Raw genomic sequence first — 21,867 nt, 5'->3', positions numbered from 1 at the left:
AGTCAGGACGACATTTTAGGTAAAAGAAACTCAGGATAAACTATAAAAAAAAAAGGCAGGACCGAACAGAGTGAAAAATAAAAAGGCAGGACAGAGATTACAGCTAAAAAAATGCAGGACAGAGATTACAGCTAAAAAAAATGCAGGACAAAATTTTTCATCTTAGCCCCCCCCCCCCATAAAAATCAAATGGTAGCTCCCTTAGTTTTCCATTGCTGAAGCATATATTAAAAAGATCTTTACATGTCATTTTTTATATCAAATATATTATCTGACCTTTTTATGCTCGATTTGAGATCTTAAGTTTATTGTTCAACAAGGCTGTGGTCAAACAAATTTTATGAGTAGTTTTAATACCGAGGGTGTGTCTTGTTTTGTTAGTTCTCATTGGTTTGAAGTTTTAAGACCCTTCATTTTTGGCCATTGGAAAACTTCCCGCCAAAGTGTTTCAAATAGCACTTTGTCTTCAAACGAACAAGATGGACACAATTTACAGAAGCAAAAGATTTACGATGTAAACTTTGAAACTGTTCGTGAAGCCACAAAAACCCAAGGTAAATATTCATCCTTTGATATGCTTCCAGATTATTTTCATTATATGGATCATTCAGAACACCGCTTTTAAAATCTTTTCTCAAAATTTTGGATATGAAAACAGAAGACCATCTGAAGAAATTTGAGAAGCTGGCTCGTGTTCATTTATGATATCGTTCGAAATATGCATGAAATATTTGCCACTGGACGTTTAGCAACCAACAATAAACTAGACTGGGTTGATGCAGTCATGATTTATCAAGTTTGCAATAGCAAATATATTGATGTTTGTGAAAGTCACAGCAACTAAATGTTCATTAATATAGATAGCATATGTTTTGCTCAACTATCGATAGCAAAGTTTTGAAAATTTTTATTTTTATTTTTTTCGTATTTTACTGATAAATGGACTTATATTTTTTTTACAGTTAGCATAAAGATGCAGTGTATATATGATTAAGCTATATTTTATCTGAGCAAAATTCAGTTACATATTTTTTTGCAATACTTTTGTCCGGTGAAAATATTTGGCTACACGGCTGGTTACTCAAGTGTGAAGTGAGTAGATTTGAGTGTATAAATTATCATGTGATCAACATGATTGCATTGGGCTTCATTTTAGTTTAAAATGATCTTTACTTGGACAAACCCCTGTGTTTTTCCTTAAAATTGTTGGGGACATCAAATGAGTTCAAAGTTATAGAAGATTTAAGGTATCATTTATTTATCATAAATTTCTTTAATGTGATCTGTTTTGTTTGATTTACTACTAGATATGTAAAACATCTTCTTAATGTCTGTGCATGTCTATATATACAAGCTTTACTTGAGTTACAGCATAGAGCTTTTACTTTAACCATTTAAGATTCATGATTGATTGTTGGTTGCATAATGTCCAGTGGCAAATATTACAAGAAGAATAGAGCTCACATTCATGTATCTGTCTAGGGAACAAATAACAGTTTAACCAATCAAATTTGGGTAAAGTTTTTGAACTGGTTGGCAAAACTTACTGAAAACGTCTATGTTGAAAACCTTGTATTGTAGGGTCAATAGACTCAAAAATATTGAGTCTATGGGAGCAACATTGCTAAGTCAAAAAATTTCCCAACAAAACTTTTAGGGAAGGTAGGGGTACAGTAAACACATACTTTTTTGTTTGCAACACATTTTCTGGAATAATTTTAATATTAAATGTTTCTTTTCAGTACTTTGACACTACAAATTTAGTCATCTAAAATCTAAATTGGTATTCAGATGCATCTAGGAAAGAAAGACAGTATATCAACTTCATTTCACAAACATGTTGATTTTCCCTTGATACAGTAGACCAAGTAAATACAGGTATAGTCAAATAGTTTATTACAAAACTTAATCAATTTTTTTTTACCATCCGGATTACTAGCAGGTTTATCTGATAATATATTGTACTATATGTATATTAACAATTAGATTGTAAGTTTCTGTGGTGATCTTAAACTAATTATACCTAAAAAAAAAAAATCCTAAATTTTTGAGACCGAAAGCTTCTGGATTAGTTTTTTGATGATGAATTTCTCCAAAAATTCTTTTTGATAAACTTTTCTCAGATTTGACTACTATTATGATTTGGACATTAAAGTATACAGTGGTATTCATCTTTGATAGACCTAGTGCTACAGTTTAATAGGTAAACAAAGAATATGCTCACAGGAATATCCATCCATAACACAAAATCAGTACATAAACGAACAAAAGAAAGGAACAGTGCTTTTATTGCTACTCTTCATCTCATACATAATCAATTTGCACAAAATTTATCATTTTCACTCAAAAGTTTGAAAAAGTTTAAAAAAAAGATTAAATGTATGAAAATATACTTTTTGTTGCTATTGATATACAAGTCATTTATACAGACATACATTTTATCAATGAAATTTATCATTATAAGTTATAATAAGGTAATATAAGTTAAGTACTTTTTTTAGCTCACCTGGCCTAAAGGGCCAAGTGAGCTTTTCTCATCACTTGGCGTCCATCGTTGTCGTCTGTAGTCTGTCGTCGTTAACTCTTACAAAAAATCTTCTCTGAAAATACTGGGCCAAATTAAACCAAACTTGACCACAATCATCATTGGGGTATCTAGTTTTAAAAATGTGTCCAGTGACCTGGCCAACTAACCACGATTTATAAAGAATAATAAATAATATAGAGTTTTAAGTTCCATTCTTTCATATTTATTAAAAAGAAATGATGTTTTAGAGGAGCCAACAACTGAGCAGAGAGCAGAAGAGAGATTGATGACCTTGAAGAGTAAGCAATGTGAACAGTAAGACAGCTGTTAAGTATATCTGGGGTTACCAAATATTATGGTAAGAACCTCATCTATAATCAAACTTGGTGAGTATTCTTTTTGTTGGTTAGATATTATGCAGCATTATGAAAAAAGGGGGATGTAGGGTATAAATCAACAAGGAAGCTACCCAATAAAAATAAATAACCAAAGACATCTACAGGTCTTCAACTATAGACTGATGTTTATACAATACATGAACTTGTAAATCATCCAAAGTCTAAAAGATTTGTCAATAAAATGAACAGACTAACAAATAACTTACATACACACCAATATCTGACCTAAGCACATGAGCATGTTGCAGGGTGAAATTTTTTTTATATAAAGCCCACCCTTTTTGTGCAATGCCTAACCAAACTACAAAATTTCATACAGAAAACTTTTCAAATTGAAGAGTTTCAAATTTTGAATAAGCTAATTTGTTCTTTAAAAAAAAAATTTGCCAGATGCAATTAACAAACAACAAAATATTTGGAAATCTTGACTCCCCCGCAAGAGAAAAATGTCACTCTTATTATTAATGAAAATGGCCACTACCTCAATGGTCTTTAAAATTAATTCAGTTGCTCTGGTCATTTTTCAAAATTTAACAAGTGAATGGAGTTGTTTTGATGAAGCTTACTTTTAATCAATGGGAGATAACTGTTACCACAAGGATTATAATTCTGAAATCTTATCCTGAAATCCTGGGCTTAAAAACTCGAAATCCTGAGCTAGTCCCGAATTTAAATAAATTTAAATCTCGACATCTGGAAATTCGAAAAAAGAATTCCCGGATCTTGAAAGGGTCAATCCCGAGCTTAAAAACACCCAATCCCAGAGTCCTGATAAAGGTCCTATCTACCCTCATATCTATAATTGATAACTAAGATAAAAGAAATACAGAAATTGTTTACATCAAATTGCCTTTTGCCATGCTTTCATCAACAAAAGTTTGTTTTTTTCATTTTCCAAAATAAATTTCAAGGCTAAGATGTAGGATGCCATTCTTCTAACAAAATACCACAGCATGGAGACCCAAATCAGCACACTAAAATATCCAATGTGTGTCCTACATCTTGAAATAAATATCATTTTATAAATGTTCAAATATCTTCAAAAACGTTTTTTTTTTTTACTCATTTCTACTCTGTTGAGACTATTTCACTAGCACTGCACTTTGACTTTGACTAGACAAACAAAATGTGTATTGAAGTTGAATGGCCTTAGTTGAGGACATGGAAAGCATTTTGTCATTGTTGGTTGTTTTATGGGCTTTGACCTCTTGAGTCATAAAGACCTTATGTATGTTAGTTCCATTGAAATGTTCAATACATTGTCAATGCTAAACATTTGATTGACTTTGACTGATTTTTTTTTAGTTTCTAAAGAGTATAAATGAGTTTGATCAAAATGCAGCATAACTTTTTCTACATGATAAGAAGATTTGATTTTAATATTTTCACTAAATTTACTGTTGATAGCAAGGCTTATGGTTTGTGCAATACTAGAATATACTTTATTTTCACAAGGAGCTTGTTACTTTCAATCAAAAAACATTAAAGAATCCATCAAATTTGTAAAGCTAAGCTTAAGGTTTGATATGTTACACACATAGGAGCTTGAAATTGTTAAAAAAATTTACTGAATTATCTTGTGTATTTTACTCAGTTTCCATTCACTTTTTATAAGTTTGAAAAAATACATTAAGATAATTTATCACTTAAAGAGGCATTTGCTATAAAAAAAAAAGACAATAAATAACAGCACTTCATTTTTGATAAACATAAATTAAAGTGGAATAATGAAGTAATGACCAGCAATTAGCAAGTAGATATAGGAAGATGTGGTGTGTCGAGTGCCAATGAGACAACTCTCCATCCAAATAACAATTTATGAAAGTAAACCATTATAGGTCAATGAACGTCCTTCAACACAGAGCCTATGCTCATACCGAGCAACAAACTATAAAGGGCCTCAAAATTACTAGTGTAAAACCATTCAAACGGGAAAACCAACGGGTAGCAGTCTGTTTAGTTAAATTTTGTAAAAATGAGCTAAAAACTTTGCATATTTATTATTTTTTTTCAAGACTATAATTTAACCTCATTTTGGTCTGTATGCATGCAACATTTAATAGGTACCATTGTAGTATAAGGTTGCTCAGCTTGGTCAGATAATAAAAAGAACAGAATGTCAAAATAAAAAAATGAAACAAGGAAGCCACCGCACACAACAGGTTTGGTGACTGGTTTTTCCAACAAAAAATATGAATCTTATACAAAATTGAAAATAATGTCAGAGACAACAACCCAACCAAAGAGCAGAAAACAGCCGAAGGCCACTAATGGCTTTTCAACTCCACCAGAAAATTCAGCATCAGGAGGCAGGATTCAGCAGGCCCTACACAAAAATGTGTACTAGTTAGGTAAAAGTAATGTCATACCAAACTCAAAAACATATAAATGAACTAAAATTAAAAAACATACAAGACTAACAAAGGCCTGATGCTTCTAACTAGAGACAGGTGCATAAATACAGTGGGTTAAACAGGTTTGAGAGATCTCAACCCACACCTATACGTCTAGGAGCCGATGTAGAAAAAACAAACACACTGCAATTCACACAGTAAAACTCATTTAAAAAGAAGTATGTGTCCAATGTCTGAAAAGGTAACATAAGAAACAGACTAACTAAGCCAAATGGCAATAGTTTTGGTATTTTTACAGCAGTTACAATGCTAAATTTCATGGCACAATAAAGTAAAAAAAGTTGATTTAAAAAAAAAAATAATAATTTTGAATTTTACTTTAAAGAAAACAAACTAAAGTTTAATTGATATTATTCTTTTATGCCCGTATGTAATGTTGTATATTTATTTATGTTTCATTTCAGAGTTCACCAACAGATGTTTAATTTTATAATTTTGATTTTTGCAGATTGCAGCAGGGGGATGTTACAGTCATAGACCTTGAATAGACTCCGTTGTACTAGGCCAGGGAGGGTAGCGCATAGTTTCCGCAGCACTATACAATAGTAACAAGATCACTCTACCATGAGCTTGTTAAAGGGCCCGTTTGATGAAAGTGACACCAACGTTCTCCAAAACGCTACAGATTTTTTTTGCAGATGCAGCCGAGAGGATGTTTCAGTCATGGACTCATTTGATGGAAGTGACACCAACGTTCTCCAACACTAATAATTTACAAATTTGTTTTTGTTTTAGATGTAACCTCAGTCATACGACCCCAGAGTATGGCTTGGTTGTAACAGATGAAGAAAAGTGGCATATAGATTTCTGTATGTCCATTTCTTTGTATAAAAGTGACAAATTACTAATCTTTCTTATTTATATCCATTTCAGAGTTCTTACAAAGATTATATAGGTATACAATATTTATTATTTTTGTCTTTTTGTGTGTTTTTGTCAATAATAGAAAACATGTATAACAAATCAATCAGAAGTATTTTAAAACTGGTGTAATTTGTGACAGAACACCCTGGAACACAAAAAATATCCTACCTCACAAAATTTAACATGACATCTTATTTTCACCTTTTTTCATTGAAGCAGCACACACAGTGTAATCAAGAATGTATGCATGTCCTTGAACATCTAGAAATAGAATATCTCTAATAGTAAATAGTCCGGTATAATGATCAACAAGAGCTACACTAAAAATAAAGTAAAAAAAATTAATTTAAAAAGACTATATATTTAATTTTTGAAATTTACCTCAAAGAAAAGAAAATAAAGTTTAATTGATTTTATTCTTATATGCCCGTATGTAATTTTGTATATTTATTTATATTTCATTTCAGAGTTCACCAACAGATTTATAATTCTATAATTTTGATTTTTGCAGATTGCAGCAGGGGGATGTTACAGTCATAGACCTTGAATAGACTCCGTTGTACTAGGCCAGGGAGGGTAGCGCATAGTTTCCGCAGCACTATACAATAGTAACAAGATCACTCTACCATGAGCTTGTTAAAGGGCCCGTTTGATGAAAGTGACACCAACGATCTCCAAAACGCTACAGATTTTTTTTACAGATGCAGCCGAGAGGATGTTTCAGTCATGGACTCATTTGATGGAAGTGACACCAACGTTCTCCAACACTAATAATTTACAAATTTGTTTTTGTTTTAGATGCAACCTCAGTCATACGACCCCAGAGTATGGCTCGGTTGTTACAGATGAAGAAAAGTGGCATATAGATTTCTGTATGTCCATTTCTTTGTATAAAAGTGACAAATTACTAATCTTTCTTATTCATATCCATTTCAGAGTTCTTACAAAGATGTATAGGTATACAGTATTTATTATTTCTGTCTTTTTGTGTATTTTTGTCAATGAGATAAACTCACAGAAAAAGTCAATCAGTAGTATTAACTGGTGTACAAATTTGAGAAGGAACACAAGAAATATCCTACCTCACAAAATTTAACACACCAGACATCTTAATTTTCCCCTTTTTTCAATGAAGCAGCACACACAGTGTAATCAAGAAGGTATCCATGTCCTGGAATATCTGGGAATCGCATATCTCTAATGGTATTTCCATAATATAATCCTCAAAATTCAAATAGTGAGGTATAATGATTAACAAGATCATACATAAAAAAAGGAAGATACCAAAGGGCCAATCTAAACCATGTGGTGAAAAAAGACATGACAACACATAAAAGAAGTGACGGAAAATTGTCTACACTGATAACAAAATATTGTACAGCAACAACCCAACCAAAGACCTGAGAGGTTCTCAGGCACCAAGCACCAATCCAACGAAAGACCAGGGATGATCTCCAGCACCAAGCACCAACCAAAACAAAGAACAGGCATGAACTAGGGCAAAGAGCACAAACCCAACCAAAGACCTAAGAGGTTTTCAGGCACCATGCACCAACCAAACTAAAGAGCCAGGGATGATCTCAGGCACCAAACACCAACCTTTCCAAAGACCAGGGATGATTTCAGGCACAACACACCAACCTTACCAAAGACCAGGAATGATCTCAGACACCAAGCACCAACAAAAAAAGGGTGATCTCAGGCACCACAGAATGGTAGCAAGTATTTGATATGTTAACTTATATACTTATTGTTTAAGTTAAATGTTTTTTTTCATTCTTTGCTCTATTTTTTCTATCAAAAATTGTCAAAATGCAACATGAATTTTTTATGTGTTTTTTCATCTCTTTCTTCAAAATGTTTTACTTAATATAATAGGTAAATAATTTCTTGAATAGAAAAAAATTGTCAATGTTGATTTACTTTAATCAATGAATGAAAAAAGAAATGTTCAAACCTTTTTCATGCATGACCAAATTATTAGATGTGTTAAATAAAAGATTATAAATAACAAATTTCTATATTTTTTGGAGTAAATGAAGATATGCTTCTATGAATTTTTACAATTGAACTGTTCCAAAATTTAATAATGTATCTTTTTTTACAGAAAATATAAGGTAAAATGACTCGGGTTTACATGAAAACACTGATATCTTGAATGACAGTAGCATAGGTGGATCCAGGGAGCCTTGCCCCCCCTTTTGGGGGAAGATTATATAAGGAATCACTGTAGCATGGCTGGAGCAGGCCCCCTCATGAAAAGATCTGGATTCGCCACTGAGTAGTGAAATAAAAATTCACTTAATTAAAAGGGGAGGTAACTCGTATGAAATGAGGGTACAATATGGTAATTCAACTAATAGATGCAATTTTGCTCTAAATTTGTGAAATAAAATTCAGGTACACTATGCCAAGATCAAAATTCATGTATATTTTACTCTTGAGAAAGTTGAGGGGGTACATAATATTAAACCTAGGGTATTTTATTATTGATATATACTGCTTAAATGTGATGCTATCTGAATTGAAATCAGTTTGCCCAGGTGAAAAATCCTCCTTCACTATTTTATGGTAGAAGCATTTAGTAATTGGGAAAATGTGATTGAATTTGATTCTGATTTTCTGAAATTAGTTAATATTTATATATAAAACAAAATCATTTATGATTTTCACAAATATTCACCATCAAAATTTTTAACAATGTTTCTGGATTATGATGAGCCATTTTTAATTATAAAAGTTTTCCTCATCTTATTTATTACAGAAGCAATTAGAACATATTTCAGTTTGAATACATAAATGACAGTATTTTTAGTAAGCATTTCATGAGAACAACGTAATTTTGACCGTAAAAATGAATAAAAAAAATTTGGGCATTCAATAGTGATGTATAGATACAATTTAGAAAGTACTATAAAAACTGGAAATCAAATAAAAAACTCAGAAAGAAGATTGATTTGATTTGATTACAACATACACAAAAAGCGTCCCCGATTATTAAACCATTGAACAAAATTTTCTTCCGGAATGCAGTAAAATGATTTGCCCATCAATTTCAGTAGTTCAATTTGGCATACTTTAATATGCAACAACAGTCGAAGCTAAAAAAAAGAGGTTGGAGATTAACCCAGAGTGGATAGCCCGCTTATTTGATTTGTTTATAATATTTTGTCAAATTGATTAATGTAGAAATGGTGATAGTTGAAATAACTTTAGATGAGGTTTATTAAGTTGTAAAACATTTTAGGTCGTTGGGTCCAATGATCAACTGATATTAATAAAACATTTTTAAACATTGTCTTGTTTGCATTGCCAGTGCTTTTGGGTGGTTGAAATTGGGTTTGCATAGCAATTCATGCAATTTTTGGTGGTACACCAGTTGAAAAGGATAAAATCTGAAATTTCAGATTTGTAATTAAACAATTTCCCCAATTATTTTACTGTTTTCAATACATCTTGATTGTCAAATTGGAGAATAACAAAGTACATTTGTACTTGAAACTAAATTTAGGTCACAGTCATCTGCAATTAAAATTTCATAGCTGAACATTATTGTTCATCTTGAAAGTTGTTTTTGAAGATTAAACAAATATCAAATTATCATTTCAGAAATACATTGAGCTTTGAGCGCTGCGTCTCTTACTAACATATAACATAGTTTCTTTTTGGTGTAGCTTTCAGTAGTTAGGGTCTGGTTATTTCTTCTGTTTGTTCATTTGTTCTTTGGATGGTGTTATTGTTTTCAAGTGTTCTGCTTTCAAAGGAATCTTCATATGTAATTCTGAAATGAAAGTATTTGATATTTGTACGGTCATTTAAATATTAAAAAAAAACAAATTTGGAGCTTAAAGCTACTTTGAACTTTTTATAATTTTTGAAACAATGTCAAAAGCAAATGTCTTAAATCAAATTCTAAATTGTATTTGACATATTATGATGTATTGGAAACGAAAAAATTAAATGTATATTTGTATCTTAGATTGAATTCAAATACAGTATTGTGAAAAATGTCCCAAAATGTTATTTACTTGAGCGTCAACAAAATTATTTCAGGGTATCTGTTTCTTTAAAGCACTTATTGGGAACAAGGTAATGGTAAAGTAAAAGTATAACATTTAAAAATTATAATCTAATTGGATGTATCTCTTATCTATATAGATAAAAATCACTTAAATCTTTAACCAAATGGGAAAGCAATTAATTAAATCATTTTACACACCCCCTAAAAAAAAATTTCATTCTGAGTTATCTAAAACTATCATCATTTCCCAGAGAAATTTAAATAATCATCCCTAGCATTAAATGGTAGTAAAATCTATTTTGCTTCAGATATCTCATTCTTGGGTTAATTTTTCAACTCTAATCCCCAATAATATGCTTTCATTCAGACATATTACAAATTCTCCATACAAATCCCCAAAAAATAATCTTGTGAAAAACTAAAATTTGTGGTTCTCATGAAAAATAATAAAAAAACACTGTCAATAATAATGAATCCACAGTATTCACTTTTTGCTTGAAAAAATTTGTAATCAAGTTTTATCATTAATCCTCAAATGTTGTATATAAGCAACATTTGTTGTTTGTTTCTTGGTCTTTACACAATTGAAATCTATTACTTTTAAGCAAGGGAGATAACTTGTTTCAAATTTTAATTTTATGACTATTTGTTTATGTCTTTGTCCATTCAACATCATATTTTTCTAAAATAAGTGTAATTTTTATTCGATTTAAAAATATTTAGTAACTATTTGGTTTATAATTATCAGTACATAATTGACAACTATTTTTAATTTAAACCTTTTCATCACATTTAACAATGGCTCATGATTTGTAGATAAGATTTTGACATTTCTTTTCGAAATTCCCCTTAAATTTCTTTCAAAAATTGCACACAATCAGTTATATTAACCAAGCAGTTTCCAATTGGATCATGTACCATACTTTGAGGGCAGTGGCAGATTCAGAGGGTGGGAGTTTTGGTGTTGGATCCCCCTTTTTGTCAGGCCTTTGACTTTAGTTGAAAAAGTGAGAGATAGCAGTCCTACATTCCGTCATTGGCGTCGTCCTTGGCAGCATCAAGAAATATTCACTCTTTGCTTAAAGTTTGAAATTTTAATAACTTTCTTAAAAACTCTCCTTGATTTATACCAAGCTTGGACAAAAGCTTGTTTATGATCATAAGATAGTATCCAAAAGTAAATTTTGTAAAAATAAAATTCCATTTTTTCTGTTTATCACTTATATATGGACTTAGTTTTTCTCCTGGGAAACATTACATTCACTCTGTGGTTAAAGTTTTAAAATTTATAATAACTTACTTAAATTCTCCTGGATTTTGTACCAAGTTTGGACAAAAGCTTGTTTATTGTCATAAGATAGTATCCAGAAGTAAAAATAAAATTCCATTTTTTCTGTTTTTCACTTATATATGGACTTAGTTTTTCTTCAAGTTAACATTACATACAGTCTGCTGTTAAAGTTTTTTAAACATTTATTAGATTCATAAACTATTCTGGATTTTTACCAAACTTGAACAGATGCTTCTTTCAATCAAAAGATAAGAAAAATACTATAGGGATTGCTACAGTGAATCAATAAGATATATTTTGTTTCCTATGGGTCCTTCATCAGGATTGAAACTGAAGGAGAGTCAGGGGCGGATGCAGGAATTTTCGAAAGGGGGGGTGCTAACCCAGGGCACCCAGGGCACCCAGGGCAAAAGGGGGGGGGGGGGTGCAAAACATATGTCCAGATACAAATGCATTGATCGGCTAAAATAAAGGGGGGGTGCGCACCCCCTGAACCCCCCCCCCCCCCCTGGATCCGCCACTGAGGGTACAGAATTCTGTAATGTTAATTTGCATTTGACAATGACACCATCAGGATAAATTACAAATAGGGAGTGAACGTAGATGTGAACTTTAACTGGATCAAGAATGTTAAATAAAATATGTTTTTGTAAATTTGGACGACATTTGAATTGCAATTATGTACCATTTACGATGCTGGATGTAGTACAGACTTGCTTACCGTACTATTTCAACATGGAAGAAGTATGTTTGTCTGAGCGAAGCCAATTGGAAGCATGTACCTCTTAGTGAAGCTAATTGGGAGCACATACCCTCTGTCTTGTTGCGAAGCTGATTGGAAGCAGTACATATATACCTCTGTCTGCTAAAGCTAATTAGAAGCAGTACCCCCGGCAGAGTGGTCCCAATTAGAGGCAGTAACTCTGAGCGAAGCCAATTGGAAGCATGTACCTCTGCAAAATTTGATTAAACACTATTCAACAAATTTTATGTAACATTCTTTTTAAACTCTACTCCCATTATTACCTTCTTTATTTTTTATTTATTATTTTTCCTCCTGTTGACATTGTGAAGTGCAAATTATCACTTCACCATTTTGTACTCTTTAGTTTTTATTCTGATGAAGGTGCCATAGAAATTAAAACATGCCAATATAGTTTAATTACTCCAACAATCCCGAAGTATTGTTATAAGAATTATCATAAGTGAATCTTTTATAGACAATTCAAATAAAAAAAATACTAGGCATTTTGCTGAACTGTAAATGTAAAATACCATACTTTTTGTCCAGCCTTCAACTTTAGTTGAAAAAAATGAAATCTAGCCATCTTACATTCTGTCAGCGGCGTCGTTGTTGGCAATCACAAATATTCTTTGCTTAAAGTTTTTGAAATTTTAATAACTTTCTTTAACTATTCTGGATTTCTACCAAACTTCAACAGAAGCTTGTTTATGATCATAAGATAGTATCCAGAAGTAAATTTTGTAAATATAACAAATTTATTTTTCCATATTTTACTTATAAACGCCAGGATACAATACATTCACTCTGTGGTTAAAGTTTTTAAAATTTTAATAACTTCTTAAAATATTCTGGATTTGTAACAAACTTGGACAGAGCTTGTTTACAATCAAAAGCTAGTATCTAGAAGGAAAATTATTTAAAACTTTGTCCCTGTTTTTCCGTATTTTACTTATAAATCGACTTAGTTAACCTTAAATACAATCTGAAGTTAAAGTTTTTAAAACATTTATAAGATTCATAAACTATCCTGGATTTTTACCAAACTTGGACAGAAGCTTCTTACAATCAAAAGATAATATCTTGAGGAATATTTTTATTGATTTTTTCCCCCTCATTTTTGTTGAGTCTGGGATTAACAGCAAAAGTCGTTGAGACATTGGGTTCTGGGGAACCCTTACAATTTTTTTGATGATTTATGCAATTGAATCAGAACATAAACTAGTTTGAACCCTGCCTTTTTTCCTGGCTGGGAGCCCCCTCTCTTTAGAAATGGCTTGAACTACCCCTGGGGGTTTAAATAATTACTTTTTTATCATTTGAAGATGGAAAAAAACTATGTAAATTATTACATGGGATTTGTTTCCTTTACAAATGGCCAAAAAGAGCTATTTCCTGTCTGTGTATTGACTGGAGCTAGTTCTGACTGTTACCCTCCATTTAAGGAACCAGTCATTCCCAGAGTTACCTTGTGCTAGTCCATCTCTATTAATGTCAAGATATCAGTGAGTTCTCTTCTTTTCAAACAGAGGTTTTTGGAAGCAGTCTTATGAAAAACAAAATTTTGACATCACCAATTAATATGATACATGTATCAAACTTGATTTGGGAACAAAAATGTTTCTTTTGAATTGTAAATTTTGGAACTTTTTTCTTCAGTTATTAAAGTTTAAAATTTAATGATTTTTATCACATGCAATTTGAATTTGAACAATTGTTTTTTTATTCTAAAGAATCCGCATTTTTTTACCATTTCTTTAGTTCACAATTTTTCTTTTTAAATTTGGTCCTAAAAAGATTTTCTACTTCATACCACTATTTTGCATTTAATAAATTTGTATTTTATATTTTCAGTGTTTCTTGTACCATCAAAACTTCAATGAAAGATTGCACTCATGTTGAAATTGTGTAACTCCTAGTATGAAATTGTTTGAGGAATTTTCCCCACTTTTAATAAAATTTACAGACGATACCAGTTTTATGTAATTATAACTTAACTGCAGTTTGAAATGTTTATAATTTTTGTAATTTTTTTTGAATTGGGAGCTTTTTATCTAAAATCTTTTTAAGATGGTAACAATTTTTGTTTCAAACTCATTTCTTTAGAACTCTCATAATGAGCATGCAAATTGATTAAGATTGATTGTCATCACCAATTTTTGACCTTTTAAAATTCCATATACCGTATTTAAATTTCAGTATTTAAAAGACCATTCTCCATTGTTAAAGGAAAATATGAATTTGCACAACTGAGCTACTTCAGGCCTTGAAGGCATAAAACTTTGCTCAGTGCTCAGAGCACAAAAATGATGCTCGAAACATGAAATCCAGCAATTTGATTGGTTAATTGATTTTCGAGTCCGAGTACAAAAATCATGCTCGAAAGTTTTATGACCGTAAGGCCAGGCTATGATCAAGTTTTGGAGTAAAATTTTCATGCTTATGATGTGCATGGTGATAAACTTAAAAGAAGGGATATTTTATTAAACTATGCTCCAAAATATTAGAAAATGTTTGTGATTTATAGGTATTAGCCAATTACTATTCTGTTCTTTTTTTATTACCTCTTTTTTTAGGTCTTTACATATCAGATGTCTCCAAACTAATACAAGAGCTATTATTTAGAGCTCTCTAAATAAAAGAAAATACAGGTTACCAATTTAAAAGCACATATTTTTACTGTAATTTATGTATGAATTAAAAATATTATTTGTATATTACATTGAGAATTACTTCAACTGACATGAATGGAAAAAGAAAATATTGTGATATGCTTTGGAACATTCTTGGGACAATTGTACACTTGATTAAATACAATGGAAAGGACATTTCGTTAAGTGCATAAATTGGATTCAGTGAACTGACCAGCACAAAGAATTATGTTGAAAAGCATGAAAAGTAACCATGGCAGCAGCTCCAAGGAAGATGTTAAATAAATCTTCAACAAAGTCTGAGGCTTTACCAAGAAAATAAGAAGGCAAGTTTAATTAAGTCAAACAAGTTCTATACATTCTATACATTATTTGATAAAAAGTGTATATTTAGAGCATACAACGCAGTTACAGTGGAGAAAGTGATGTTGCTAACGTAAAATGTTATGTTTTGCCTTTCAATGGGAGATAACTCTTGTAAAATGTGCAGATGATTTACCTTTATGAACAATAAAATATGTTTAAACCATTATTTTTGTGGAGTTGAAATTCAATAAGTAAATTTGTAAGACTTTTTTTTTTCATCTTTTACATTGATTTTACAGCTATTGATGTTATACTTTTGTGTACACATAGTCAGAAATCCGAACAATATTGGTAAATGTAGGGGAAATGGAAATATAAAGTATATACATTGTCAATTTTTATATTTTAGGTTCTTTCTGTAAGATGTTTTCATGGTGTGGGAATAAGACTTGGTGGTCTAATACAGCTAATAAATAGGTAGGGTACCAGTATACAGTTTCGAAAATAAAAAATAAAAAAAATAAATGTAGTACATGTATAAAAATAATTATTTTTTTTACTTTCCTTGCCTTGAAATAATCAAACTAAATTTCTGTTATTTATTTCTACCCTCTCTTTTGATATCAGTACAATGTATAGTGTAAGTTGAAGGATCTAATTATTATTTGGTTTGTTATGTTGTTGGATTGCTGTCTAGTCAATATGTTCTCAACATCTTTTAAGTACATGAATATAACCCATTTCTTTATAATTTTAATACAGTAACAAGTGATACTTTTAAACCATTTTATTAATAATATGACAACATTTTATATTTCAGATTAGCTTCACAGCTTGTCTGTAAGGATTGAAGTTGGAAATGGGCATTGGAGCTGTCTTTTATGGTAAGAACCAGTACATAAATTAATGAATTATTCAGCAAAGAGCATGTACAAACCTAGTTCTTCATTAAGCTAAGAAGTTTTATACTTTAATTATGCAGAGAAGTAGTATACTTCTGACATCAGACTAGGACTTCTCTTGAACTGAATTTTAATGTGCGTATTGTTATGCGTTTACTTTTCTACATTGGCTAGAGTATAGGGGGAAGGTTGAGATCTCACAAACATGTTTAACCCCACCACATTTTTTTGCCTGTCCCAAGTCAGGAGCCTCTGGCCTTTGTTAGTCTTGTATTATTTTAATTTTAGTTTCTTGTGTACAATTTGGAAATTAGTATGGCGTTCATTATCACTGAACTAGTATATATTTGTTTAGGGGCCAGATGAAGGACGCCTCCGGGTGCGGGAATTTCTCGCTACATTGAAGACCTGTTGGTGACCTTCTGCTGTTGTTTTTTTCTATGGTCGGGTTGTTGTCTCTTTGACACATTCCCCATTTCCATTCTCAATTTTATTTAATTTTTCTTAAAACTATTATCGTATATATAATCTGAAAGGAGGACATTAGGAGGTATGAAGAAAAATAAAGGAAATAAAAAATTATACTGTTACTTAGAAAATCTGTTTTCTAAAATTGTCTCCATATATAAAGAAAAGAAGATCATTGTCAATGAAATAACTCTCCCAGAGACCAAATGACATGGATGTAAGCAACTAATGGTCACTGTATGGCCTACAACAATGAGCAAAACATAATTTACAATTAACTATTAAACAGAAAGTAGGCGACATGAAAAAATGTGAAACAATTCAAACAAGAAAACCAACAGCTAGATTTATGATGAAACAATGAAATAATAACAAATATGTTGGACAACAACCAACTACTTGTCATCCCTTGTTTGCTAAAGAAGACTGGTTGTTTGTAAATTCATGTCAACACATCACTTTAAAACAAAGTAAATCAATTTTCTATGCATCATCAGTGCAAAAACCAGTTACTGATTCCTTTGCATTGAATATTGTTCTGACAGATATAAGAATGCATATTTCTTTTTCAGGTGCTTTCAACTGTGGCTGCAGGAAATTATTGTGCAATACGACTGAAACAAAAAAGAATGTAATTCAGACAATTTTTGTGTATGTTTGAAAAAATGTTTATAATTTTTATCACAAATAAAAAAAAAAAAAAAATGTAAAGATTCTCCATTTTCAGCAAGACTGGAAGTTGTATGCTAAATTGATACTTCAAAATTTTACAATATTACTTGTAGACTTTCTTGAGACTATCTTAATAATGGGTCTATGTGTATTCAAAACATTTCCAGTAGGTTAAGAATGGAGAATCTAAAAAAAAAAAAAAAAAAAAGAAAAAACAAGAAATGTATTTTTTTATTTTTCTTATTTGTATGATATAAATATTTTTCCAATGTTTTGTTATTTTTAGCATTGTTTTTAGCTCAAACAAATTATTTCAAAATAATCATAGTAAAGAAACATCCTGGTGAAAAAAGATTGATTTTAAGTGTTACTCACCACTTTCAGCAATATTGATTATATCTTGGTGACCATTTTTTTAATGGTTGAGAAAGTAATGGGAGAGAACCACCAAGGTGCTAAATATTTTTTGTAAATGTTGGAATATTTTATATCAAATTATTTATTTTTAATTATAGCTCTACCATTTTGTATTTTTGTTAGATATAGCAATGATGTGGAGTCCCAACAGGTGAAATTGTTTGGCAATGGGAGGTAATAAATTATTCCCCTGTTTAACTCCTCATTCTTGAAATTTCCTCATGGTAGGGAATATATATAACTATTTACTTGATTTTCACATTTGTTTTTGCTTTGATATCAGATGCATACTAGCTAATACAAAAAAATGTATTGACTGTTATTTAGAGTTCTGTAAATAAAAAAAAATGTAAACAGAGGTCTAGATAATAGTTTTGAGGGTGGGAGAAATCAAGGGTCATTACGGGTAGAATTGATTTGGTGAAATTTTCAAGACGATGTGATTAATTGAGAGTGCATCTGATATCTTTTATTTATTTCTATAAATAATGGACCAAAAACTGAATGATTGCAATTAAGATAATGATGACAGCCACCCTGGCAGCCAGGAGAGCAGCTCAAAGGAAGATGATCAATAAAATCTTCAACCAAGTCTGAGGCTTTACCATGAAATTGAGAAGGCAAGTTTATTGAAGTCAAACAATTTCTATACATTTTCTAGAAATACATGTGTATAATTGTTAAAAAGTTCATATTCATCTTTATTTTCTGCATGAAAAACATCTTTGAAGAATTTATTTACAAGTTTAATGTTTTGAGATAGAAGGTACATTAACAAGAATTTCTATTACAATTACGAGAGTAAATCCTTAGATAGGAATCAACTTTCAAGGGGAGACTAGTTTAATTAACAGCAAGATTTGTTTATTCAATGGGAGACAACTCATTTTCATTATTCAAAGTAGTTGAGTGCAGAATTCAAATCATAAACCGACTATTTTGATTTGTTTTTCAATCTTTTATATAAATATTACAAAATAGGTGAATGTTAAACTATTGGTACATGAAGTAAGAAATCAGAATTTGTAAAGTAATCTTTAGGTTGACATATAAATTAGTTTGTGAAATTAATAAATGTATTAATTTCTTTTTAGATACTTTCTGTGGCATGTTTTCATGGTGTGGGAATAAGACTTGGTGGTCTAATACAGCTAATATGTAGGTAGGTACCAGTAATATTAATCCTGTTTAAAAGAAAATAATTCTATAAATAATATTATTTGGAAATAAATACTGACTTAGGGTTAAAGGTTTATAAGAGTTTGGTCAACAGTGTACTCTTTATCTTATCAGTACCATATATGACAATGTTCACTTGGCAAAATATGGCCTTAGTATAGATTTTAAATTTCAGCCTTTATCATAGAATATCAAAAAATGCCCCATCTGGTTCTTCAATGGATATCTTTCAAAAGACTTAATGCAACATTAAATAAATCGCTTCTTTATAATACATTGGAGACTATAATTAACTATATTGACAGATTTCAGTAAAATGAAGTGCAAATATAAGAGTTTTCACATTCATTGATATGGGTTTTTTTTTAATTGAATTTTATTATATACCCTTAAGATTATTTTGATAAAATAATTGAAACTTAACTTTATTTCTTTTCAGTTGAAAGTGTAACAGTTGCTACCTTGTATGGTAAAATCCTCCGACAACAATCCTGCTAACAATCAGATGAACTGTTACTATCTCTATTGGAACAATCTGTAGACAGTAGTCTTGTAAGCAGAATGAGTTTTTAACAAATTGTATTTTTATTGCTGTATTTAATTTCAAATTATAGATTTTTTTTTATTTATAGCTTACTTGCATTCAATTATTGTTTTGTGATTGATGAAAAATTAAACTGAAATTATTGTTATTTGAGGGGTTCCAAAGGTATGCCATATGGTTTCACAAAGTACCCACAAGACGTACATAGGTTTACATATATTTTTAAGTTATGTACCATGTAAGCCTTACAAGTGCTTTGTGAAATGAATTTTGTCGGTTACAATCCAAAATAGTAGGATTTTGATTGCCAAACACTATGAAAAGCTTATATTAAACTAGTCCCCTGTTAAATATTTTAACTACTAAGTTTTTGACCCCAAATAAAAATGTTTGGGTTTTGGGTCGGGTTTTACTCCACTGACTGTCTAAGAGGGGACCAGGCCAGCCCAAGTGATTCCCTTTATAATTAACAATTTTTTTCCCACAAAAGGGGGGTGGGGACCCTCTAACCGCCTCTGCAATGGGAAGATTTGTGTTTTCTGTCTGTTTGTCTATCATCATCTCTCATCCACGGCTTATAAACTATTGGTAGATTTTCATTGAAACTTTCAGATTATCTTCTGTAACTAATGGCAGTGTGTATTTTATTTTATTATAATGCAATTTTGGGGTTCCCAATTGAAAGAATGGACCTTTTAAATACTTTGTTTTAACTTTTGGAAGCATCTCCTAAAATGAGTTCATCATATGAAGGATAGGAATAGTTTGAATATTTTTTATCATGTTTTTATCCTGCTTTTAATCTTGTTTTAAACAGTTGGATCTCATTATGACAAAATTGTAATGATATTAATACAAATTTTCAATATATTCTACTTCAAGACAATAGTATATATACCACTGTAGCTTTGAAGTATATATAAGGTTTGCTATAACAACATTTGTGTTTTATATGATTTTATCTGATTTTAGTGGTTTTTATCTGATTTTATTTGTTTTTATTGTAAAATCTTGTTATACAAAGCCTTAATATGCTTGGGTTTGTTCGGAAACTAAAAAAAAAAACTTTTTCATGCAAATATTTATTTTCATAATGAGATCTGACATTTTTATGTTTTTAACTCTGTTTAATTCATAAACATTCTATTTCACCCTTCAACTATTGATGCAGTCCTTGGAAGATTGATCAAATTGTTAGATTTGTGGAGGCAAGTTGAGAATCTGCTCTAACTAAATCTATGTTGATATCAGCTGAGCTAACCTATCCTTCAATATGAGTAATAAGATATAAGAAAAGAAAAATCCATTCTTTGATTAGAGAACCTTTAGAAGTTATAAAAAATAGTACACAATGTCGGCAGAGACTGAAGATTATTTGAAAGTATCGGGAAAGTCCCATTTAATCTTGATAATTGTGGGTTAAAGTTGTAGATGGATGAGCAAACATATCATACACTGAATCACTATACCACATTCCGGCCTAATGCATAAATCAGGCTATAAAATATTAACTGACCACTAGACTTATCTCCCTTCCTGGGTTCCATAAATAAATATCAAAATATACTACTTAATTTTAAAAACAAATAGCTTAAAAATTTGGAAGTAGTAAAGAAACTATATAGTTTAAAACAGCTTGAGGTTAAAAATGTGAATGAATGAAATCAGAGACGTATATACACATATATATGTCTCTGATGAAATGTAATCTGTTCACCGGAGGATCCAGAAATTTTCATAAAGGGAAAAAAAAGGGGGGGGGGGGGGGGGGGTGTGTTCACCGATTGTTAGAGGGGCCTCTTCCAGTGGTACTTCAGTGATTTCCTAAATAATCAACCAAATTTTTCCCACCTCTGCTATTTCATTGGTAATCTAATCATTTTTGCACTGATCAAGATATTTAGTTTGTTTTCATTACCCAGTAAATAAGTTGAGTAATTCTCAAAAAATAATTTGTACATGCATGTTTTAATATTTTTATATTATAGCTTTTACCACAGTTTTACTTTGTATAAGAATTGTATTGTTTTTTGATGTCATTTTTAAAAGTTGACACATACTGAGGATTCTTTTTTAAATGGAATTCTATTATTTATTTATAAGTTAAGGACTAGAAAGCCTTAATTTTATATATTAAACAAAGAATAGTCACTAAATGAATACAAAATTTATTACATGTATCAAAAAATTTACATGATTTTATTTTAATTCATAAACTTTTATACATAATTATATAGACTAAGAAATTACATTGGGATTATTTCCCCCTATAATAAAAACAACCAGGAAAATAGATAGTATCCTCAGTACTGTCATTTATTTTGCATAGTAATATTTTGCTACTGATACCAAACCCATGATGCAGATCCTTTTCCTCCTTTTTATTTAAAGATAATTTACAACTGTGATCAAAAGCATATCACAAGTAACTGTTTGTTTATTTACACACATCTTTAAAGAAGCAGATTGTG

General features: G+C 30.7%; 2 long non-coding RNA genes across 2 annotated transcripts; both read left to right on the top strand.

Moving 5' to 3' along the window:
* The first annotated feature begins 338 nt into the window (after nucleotides 1-338).
* LOC139496086 (uncharacterized) lies at nucleotides 339-4,322 on the top strand. The gene is made up of 3 exons (XR_011657540.1): nucleotides 339-554; nucleotides 1,743-1,878; nucleotides 2,776-4,322. It is a non-coding gene; the product is annotated as an uncharacterized lncRNA (long non-coding RNA).
* A 13,129-nt stretch (nucleotides 4,323-17,451) lies between these two features.
* Nucleotides 17,452-20,435, top strand: LOC139496076 (uncharacterized). Its single transcript, XR_011657537.1, has 3 exons — nucleotides 17,452-18,293; nucleotides 18,768-18,835; nucleotides 19,292-20,435. It is a non-coding gene; the product is annotated as an uncharacterized lncRNA (long non-coding RNA).
* Nucleotides 20,436-21,867: the final 1,432 nt, after the last annotated feature.

This window comes from Mytilus edulis, chromosome 11 (genome assembly GCF_963676685.1).
Source record: "Mytilus edulis chromosome 11, xbMytEdul2.2, whole genome shotgun sequence".
Lineage (NCBI taxonomy): Eukaryota > Metazoa > Mollusca > Bivalvia > Mytilida > Mytilidae > Mytilus > Mytilus edulis.
This window is presented reverse-complemented; position numbering and strand designations above follow the sequence as displayed.